We start from the raw sequence: 7,879 nt of genomic DNA, 5'->3' as shown, positions 1-7,879 counted from the left end.
CAAAATTTCTTTAACGGGTTGGGAGGCTTGTGATTCATTGAAATTTCTTTATGCTTGTCCCCTTGATCCTCTAGTCTGAGTTGGAATTTTTGAACCTATGATTTTTCCATCATTTGCAGTTTACTCTGAAGAGTGATTTTTTCAGTCCTCATGGTAGTCATTTCTTTAGCATGTCTTTATTCCATATTTTTTATTTGTTGTATATGATCAACCTCCATGGTTTCTATCATGTTCTGTAACCTATCATTCATGGCATTCATTTCCTTAGCATGATCTAATTCCACAGTCTTTATTAATCATGCTTAGTTTTCCTCCATGTCCAACAATCTATTCTGAAGAGAGATGATATGGTATTGAATATTGGGAAAACTTGTTAGTGCTATGCAACCTCCCTCATCAGTATTAAAAACAATGTGTATAGGATTGTCTCATTTAACCAAAATGTGAAGGATTATGTGTCAAGTATTATGTGTTTTATGAGCAGTTCATGAGATTAATTAGTTGTTTCAAACACATAAGCTGCAAGTAAATTACAGATAAATGACATAGATAAAATTCATAACACAAATATGATAAAGGATTTCACCCCTCTTGAGCTACATCTCCTTGGACCTACTTCAATGGCTAGGCCCTCTTTAGATTAATGGTCAATTCTATGATTACATGCACCTATAGTGCTCCAATGGCTTTGAAACCTACTCCATTGGATTCAGCAAACCCAAAAACACCAAACAAGCTCTGCAATTGGACTCCAGCTAATCTAGGCTTGACCTCCTCTCCTAGTGGCCCTAAGCTTCCTTAAACTTCAACATAGAAACATCACGTACAAAAGTGTCTTTCTGTCTCTGAAACCTATTCCATTGTGTTCTGTTATAATCCTATACCAATAGGTGTCATATTTCATGATTGACTTGATGAGCTCTATAATATGTTCATTCCTTTCCTTGTTGCAAAGGTTTTCCATATTATCAAAAAATCAAAAAATGTAAATAATGTAAAGAGGGTATACCTTAAAAGAAAAATCAAAGGGTGAAAATAAATAAAATGGTCAAAAAAGTGAAAGAAATGAACCCCAAACAAAGAGAGACCAAGAAAGTGTGCAAGTCCAAAATGCCACTACTTTTTCATTTTCTGTAATAAGCATTGTGTGCAGCTTGTTAATTTTATACCACAACTGATGAATGGCCAAACAACGTAATCTTGGCTAGTTCATATTTGAAATTCCTATTTTAGAGATAGAGAATAAAATCTGACCAAACTGTTCAATCTTGGCAGATAAGTAGATAGGTAGAGTAAATAAAAGGAGCTCAACAGTTTAATCTGAGCCCTTAGATGTAATAAGTGCAGACTTAGGTGGGCTTGCCATGAAAAGAAAAAGGAGATTGATAAGGGTTTTCCAGTCTAAGTGCACCCAAGTAAAGAAAGGAAAAAATGCTAGGCTAAAGTAGGCAGGGTAGATAGATGGTGTTGCAGAATGATAATTGTGATAGATCATGTCTCTAAATGTGTTAATTCTTATCTCTATCACAAGTACCAAGCAAACATTATGCTTGATGCAGCTCAAGCGAGGCAAGGTTACATAACTAACTCCCCTTCATACTTTTCCCTAATCATTCACTGACTCTCCCAAAAGTATTAAGATCTGTGCTTAATATCACTCATAAACCACTCATTCCACTTCATAAAGACTGCCTAAGTAAATTCCTATTCACTTAGGAAAATGGCAAATATCCCTCATATAAACCCTTTTTCCCCTTCAAAGCCCAAGTTTAAATGTAAATTTGACTTAGCACTTTCGTTTTGAAGTCATGTTAATTTTCACTTTTATTATATAGCTCCCATATACACGTTAAACCCTTCCCATAATAATATCTTAAAAAAACCCCATTATTTTACATATCCCGCACTGGTCGAAATACAACCATAGTCGTTGTATAAACAAGGATTGATGAATTTGTTTGAAAGTTATTAAAAACCCTCCCCGTTGCGCCATATGGGATTAATTAACCCCCGGTTAATTAATAAACCAGCTCTGACCAATAGAAATACGCCCAAAACTATTAAAACAGTTCTAAATACATCAGGCCGGCCACATGTTAACCCCTTGCCATCTCCAACGCCTGTCCGCCGTCCAATCAACCCATTCACATCCAATGGTTGACATCCATATCACGACCCCCCTCACGACCGCATGTTAACTCACGATCACCCAGCGGTTTTCCACCGTACCTCCGCCACGCGTCGCGTTGCCAATATGCTCACTCGCCTCCAGCCTGATACCGCCCTAGCTCCAAAAGCGGTGCGATCAAACTGCTTACCGCCTTCCGTTGACGTCAATCTGATTTTGCTGACATCAATCTGATTCCGCTGACGTCAATTTGATTCTGCTGACATCATTTGCCCAATTAAATGCAAACAACCCCTCCAACCTTCGTTTTGTCAAATAAAACAGATAAAACGCCATTTTCGCTATAGTTTGCTGCATACCGCACTCTCATGCAAACAACAACTGAGTCCAGTTTCCAACTGCCACCTAGCCAAGAAACTCTAGCATCGCGCTCTGCAGCCCATCATTCAACCTGCAATTACACAGTTTACATCCTTAATCTAGGTATTTATCCATTTTTTCCCTTCCACCCTGCAATTTCAGTTTTCCCCTGAGAATTCTACCAGAGAAAGCCGAATTCAAAGTAAAAACAGTCTGTGTTGCCATAAAAAGACCCTAAACCTGGTGCTTAATCCATTTTTCCTCAGAAGGCCCGAATTCCAATTTGAATATACAAAGAACTAAAGATAGAAACCCCTTGTTTCGCCCCTCGACTCTCCTCACACCTGAGGAAACTTTAGAAGCATGAATTACCAGAGAAAATTCTTGAGAAGACATGTTAGCAGTTTTGTAAATTTACCCTTGGTGAAATGTAAAATTTGAGCTATTTACCAGAGCACGATGGACTGAGATGGATAGGGTAAACAGGTCGGAGTGTATCAGATTAGGGTTAAAGAGTATTAGTAAAGACAAGGCAGCCAGCACAGAGTGACTGAAGAAAGACAGTTGCAAGCCAAATCCTAGGGCCTGCCTCCAGCACATTCAACAAAAATAGGACCAGCACAACATCAGTTCATCTTTTCCATATTTTCAAGGCTAGCTGTTTCTATTACTTGTGAAACTATTTTTAGTCATCCTAGATATTATCTCACTCTGTTATGAGATATTTGTTGTATAATTTTTGCATAAATACCCCCTCAATTAGAGTATTGAGGGTGGATTCCTAGACTTTGCTGTAATATTGATTATTTGGAATAAAGAGCTGTTGGAATCAACTGTTGCATGGCTTGGATGAAGAATTGAAGCGAAGAACTTGTCACAGACTTCTTGAATTAACCATTGGATCAATAAGTCCTCTACATCTTGTGTTTTAAAGTTTTCTTAGTTTATTACATCATCTGTGTTTCACAATCTGAATGATAAAGAAAAGATTTAATTTCAGAATATGCTTGATTGCACTCTGTTTTCAGGTCATTATTGTTCTCTGTGTTTTCTTCAGAATTAGGATAAACAGTGAAATCTTAATTGCTCCCGTTTCCTATTTCTTTCATGTTGATTGTTTTTTAAAGAATAATTAACTGTTCCTTATCTATAATCATCCAATTTCCCTCTTTAAATAGGTTGAAGGATCCTTAACTGCCCTTCACCCAATTTGAGTCCATTCCATTTGTTTCAAGTCTTTATTTGTTCCCTGTTTGACTACCTTTCTCTATGAAACCATCCTCTATTAAGAAACCAAATCCAGAAAGCCATCTTCTTTGACTCCATTAGCCCAATGGACTGAACTACTCTGTCTTACCTCTTTGTTCTATTGAATCTCACCACCCAAACTCAAACAAAACCCTTGAACTTCATAACTAGCTTAATACCTTTAAAAACAAAGCTAAATCATAAAGAGAGAGCCCTCTTTGGATACAAATTGGCTAGATTTTGTATCTAAAATATTGGTTAGTGGTTACCTCAGTCTCCTTTCCCTTTCTTATAACTTTTGGGAAAACCTGAGTGATAACATTAATGGTGACTCCACTGGGGAACTGAATAATTTGTTTGTTACTACTGTTTTCTATATAAGCTACAGATGGAGCCTGAAGTTAGCCAGGTAGCCTTTGAAATGCTTTTGCTTTGCAATTGCAGAAGTAAATGAATGTTACTTCAGTCTATCTCTGGTCTAGCTTATAGATTGGACAGTTGGTTTCAAATACTTGATCAATTCCTCTTTTCAAATAAGTCTTTAAGAAAGTTCAAAACTCCCACATCTAAAACCTCCTAGAAGAGACTGTTAAAGTTGTATTGTCAAACCCATTTCAAGAAGAAACCAAAAACACACCTAGAAACCTGGCTTCAGAAGGGATTCATTACACCAGATCAAATCCAGATCCAAATCCCCCACCTGTGTTTGAAAATCCTAATCTGATTCCTAGTATTATTAGAAGACAAGAGAGCCAAGAAAACTCTCCTAGTTCTCGGCCTCTATACAGATCAAGATCCTGTCCTGTGAAGTGGATCTACCCTGAGGACGAACCTTTTGATAAGTATTTTGAAAAATCTTTATTTGTGACCTTTTCAGAATCTGGGTTAACCCACATAGTTCAAGATCCAATATTCATTGAAAATTTGTAGATTGAAGTTGTTACTTCACACCTTGACAGACATTTGCAGAACTCCATTCAATCTGAGCTTACCTCTAAAAGAACACCAAACCTTTCTGTGATTACTACAGCTTCTCCAAGTTCACCATCAGCCACCCCTTCCACTCCTCCATCTACAACACACATTCCCATTGTTATCCCTACTCCCCCAGTTGTCACATCTATTTCTGCAACCATGGCAAACCGATATACTCCCCTGCACTTACTTGCCAATCCAGGGGCTATGCCCCAAGACTATCAAAGTAAAATCACTTCTTTTGAAGGTACTGGCACTTACACAGCTCAACAACATACCAAGAAAATGACCGACTATTTTGAAATATATGAGGTTGATGCTGATGATGTTAGAATGAAAGTATTTGTTCAAAGTTTGACTGGAGATGTTAGAACACGGTTTAGAGCCCTCCCTGCAAACAATATCATTGACCCACAAGCTCTTTATCAGACCTTCTTGAACAGATGGGAAAATAAGAAAGATCCTCTCCACATTTTATCAGAATATGAAAACCTAAGAAGAGGCACACAAGAAACTGTCCAAGATTACTGTACCAGATTCAATAATGTCTACAATGCTATTCCTCAAAATCTCAGACCTCCTCCAGATTTGGCCTTGATTAAATTCCCTGATGCATTTGATTCTGATATGGCATACCAACTTAGGGAAAGAGCTCCTCAAAACTTAGAAGAGATGCAAAGTATAGCTGTCAGTGTTGAGGCCAACCTGATATCTAAATGATCTAGAGCCAGAGCTGAAAGGAGGACACCTTTCAAAGAAGAACCTTCTGCCTTTGAACAAAAATTAGATGCTATTATTAAAGGAATGGATAGACTTGGAGATAGAGTAGAAACAATCAAGAGAAAATCCCCTTGGGATGGTCAACCAAGAAATATTGGGAGAAATCCAAATCTCAGGAAGAACCAAAACCCTAACACTGGAAAAACAGGGTCTGACCAAAATATTAGGCCCCCATTTCAAGAAAATTATGCTGAAGCCTCAATTTCTGATGAACCAACAGAAGACACTCAAATTAATTTGATGGGACTCAACAATGAACAACAAGTTTTCTTGACCCAAGAGAATCAGGAAGCTCACATTCTTAAACAATTCCAAACTCAGTCAGGTGAATCATTTGACTTTAGGGAGGGATATGATACAACCGTTTATGAAGTCCACAAACAATACAATCTGAGGAGCAGAAGAATAGATGTCCTTGAAACCAATAAACAGAAAGATACCAAGCAGCCTAACAAAAGTAAGATCAATACCCCCCTGTACATATTATTTCTAGAACAGGTCCTAACCCTAATAACCCAATTGTTGAAGATGTATCAGATAATCAACCAAAGAATAGACAACCTTCCACTTCTATTCCTTCTAAAGTAAACGTAGAGGAGCCTCTAGAACTTGATTTGGAAACAACTTCAGCCCATAATCCCACTCCTGAAGAGGAGAGAAACGAAGAAAATCCAGCTGCTCGAAATACAAGAACTCAGACTGAAAAACTTTTTAATCTTGAGACAGAAGTAGGCAAACTAAAGATAGTTTTTCCTTTATCAGAATTAGCTAGACATGATGTCTACAGAAGTCAAATCAACAGATCACTCAAAATTTATGTGAATGAAGATTCAGTAAATGTTTTTGATGACCAGCCTGAATTGATATTTGGCCCTGGAGTAAATGGAAAAACAATAGATGGAGAAGTTCCTCCTTTCTATGTAAGTTTAAACATACATGATAAAATACTTCATAATGCCATGTTTGATTCTGGTGCTTCCCATAACTTAATGCCTAAATCTGTAATGGAGAGGCTAGACCTTGACATCACCAGGCCATATAAAAACCTTTTCTCTTTTGATTCAAGTCAAGTCAAATGTTTGGGTTTAATCAAAGACTTATGTGTGTCATTAGTCCAATATCCTGCCAAAACCATCTTAATGGACATAGTAGTAGCTGATATTCCACCAAAGTATGGCATGTTATTGTCTAGATCTTGGGGTGAAAAGCTTCAAAGATCTCTATAGTTAGACATGTCTTACGCTACCATTTCAGTGTTTGGTCAACCCAAGAAACTATACAGAGAAACCTTAATGAAGTATGTAGTAAGTAGTCAAGAGAAACCTCAAAATTTCCCTATCTACTCAGTACATTCAGATATGGATTCTTTTATCCTTTATAATGATGAAATTGATCCCCCACATGTAATAAAAGTTTTATAAGATGAAACAAAAGAAATAGCAAATGAAAAGTCTAGTGTTTGAATCCAAGAAATTTCTGAAAATCATGAAACATCAGATAAACCAGAAGAAACTGAAAAACCAGATCTCCCTATTAAACAGATCCCTGAAACTCCAGATACTAATTATGAACATTAAATCCTTTGGTACTTAGAATTTGATAGTTCTGTGAACAAATTAGGAGCAGGAATAGGAGTCTGGGTGCACAATCCTGAAAACAATCATGCTGAATGCCATTCCTATAGATTAAACTTTAGGTGCACTAATAATATGGCTGAATATGAAGCTCTATTGCTAGGTCTTAAACTAGTCAAGAAATTGGGAGCAACTAGAGTGTCAATCCTAGGAGATTCTGATTTAATCATTCAACAGATAAAAGGGAAGTTCGTAACAAATGATCCTAGATTAAGAGAGTACAGAGGAACAACTATAGAGATCCTCAATACATTTCTAGAAACTCAGCTTGCCAAAATCCTGAGAAAACATAACTTGCAAGCTCATAGCCTGGCAACGTTTGCCAGCACCTATAAATTACCATTTGAACCAAATCATCAATTCACAGCTGAAATTAGACACAGGCCAGCCATACCTGATAATGTAAAGAACTGGCAAGTGTTTGACAGTGATAATCAGATCAACAATTTTTTAACCCTAGAAGAAGAATTTTCTAGCACTAACATAGATGTAGATACAGTTAGTGAGTCTGATCCAACAAATCAGATAGAAACAAACATTTCAGCAGAAAATGCAACTCAAATGCTTCATCCAACGAATTTACCAAAGAGGAAATACAGGATCTTAAAGAAATAGATGTTAGTGAGATTATTGAAGGAGAATCTGAAGTTATAAATTTGAAAGACAATCATTTGCCCAAAGGATTAATTCCTTTGGAAGATCTCTTTGATTTCAACGATGTTCCAAAGAAACCCAAGATGGAACCTCTAAAAGC

Source organism: Pinus tabuliformis, chromosome 1_1 (genome assembly GCF_031772625.1).
Source record: "Pinus tabuliformis cultivar Carrire ecotype Pingquan chromosome 1_1, CPIR1, whole genome shotgun sequence".
NCBI lineage: Eukaryota > Viridiplantae > Streptophyta > Pinopsida > Pinales > Pinaceae > Pinus > Pinus tabuliformis.
Note: the sequence above shows the minus strand (reverse complement) of the source record.